The 1,221-nt window shown below is 43.4% G+C and overlaps 1 protein-coding gene across 2 annotated transcripts in view; it reads right to left on the bottom strand.

The window, feature by feature from the left end:
- LOC106632727 overlaps positions 1-1,221 on the bottom strand; it is a 21,965-nt gene that overhangs the window by 19,438 nt on the left and 1,306 nt on the right. The window lies entirely within an intron of this gene.

Here is a 1,221-nt window from a genome sequence, read left to right as displayed (position 1 = left end):
TCTCCAGCTTTCAGCGGGTTGTTATTCATTTCTGTTCGGTCTCTGTAAACCTGGTCCTGTTCTCCAGCCTGGTCTGATAACACGTGGACCTTCCTGTCATGAATGTCCCACCACACCACTTTAGCATCTGCAGGCAGGTCTTTCTTGGTTTGAAAGGGCAGCAGGACAGACTCCGCCCCCTCCTCCACCTGCACCTGACAGACTGAGAGGACAACAAACAACATAAGCTGTGAGGGAAAATTTCTCTTTGAGTTGACACTGTTTTCTTCCCTCTCATATGAGATTAATGAAGCTTGGACTTTACTGCCTGTCCATGTCTCAGTGTTTTGTTCTGTTGTTCACAGCTGATGATTACGTGGATGCACAGGTCCTCTTCTGCTTATCATGCCTTTGGTGTGCCAAAAGGTTCAGTTTTGGAGACTCTTACTATTTCTGTTATATTCGTTCCCGCTTCACCAGATTTCAGGCACTTTGACATTACTTGTTACACAACGCAGATGACATTCAGTTGTACATCTCTTTTTTTGAAGTTAAGTTAAAGATGTGGAATTGATGCTTAGACCATTAAAAGTAGGATTGCTGAGAATCTTCTCCAATGTAATAACAAGAAAGCAGAAACAGATTCACTTAAGAAAGATTTCCAAGTAGAGTTTCTTTGTGTTGTGCGTCCTTGTCTAGATTATTGTTGTATTTATTGTTGTACAACCTCCCTGGGATGTCTGCAGATCAGCTTCAGAGTTCACTTTAAGATTTTGCTCTGACAGTTTCTCCTTCAGCTTCATGCTGATCGATTTCCAAACTGTTGCCGATCAGTAAGCTCGATCTTTCCTAACTCACCAGGAGGATAAAGTATGGCGATACATTAGTGTTAAAAGGGTGATATGTCCAAATTATGTACATCACATGTGAAAATCAAAGTATTATCTGACCTCTAACTTTAAGCTCCACCTGTTTCTTCATCAGGGTGTTTCCCTGTCCATTGTAGACGGTGCAGGTGTAGGTCTTTCCATCCCAGTCAGTGGGGTATGTCAGGGTCAGACTGAGGTCTCCAGTTGTCAGCGGGTTGTTTTTCATCTCTGTTCGATCTTTGTAAAACACAAACTGTTCTTCAAGGTTGCCAGGTCTGTTCTGCCATATGTGAACCTTCCTGTGTGAACTGTCCGTCCACTCCACTTTAGCGTCTTCAGGCAGATTAACTGTGGCTTTGCAGGGCAGCTGGAC

The sequence above is a fragment of the Haplochromis burtoni genome, unplaced genomic scaffold, assembly GCF_018398535.1.
Source record: "Haplochromis burtoni strain Fernald_Lab_line unplaced genomic scaffold, NCSU_Asbu1 Contig_1563, whole genome shotgun sequence".
NCBI classification, from domain to species: Eukaryota; Metazoa; Chordata; class Actinopteri; order Cichliformes; family Cichlidae; genus Haplochromis; species Haplochromis burtoni.
The sequence above is the reverse complement of the archived record's forward strand: the minus strand, read 5'-3'. Positions and strand labels throughout refer to the sequence as shown.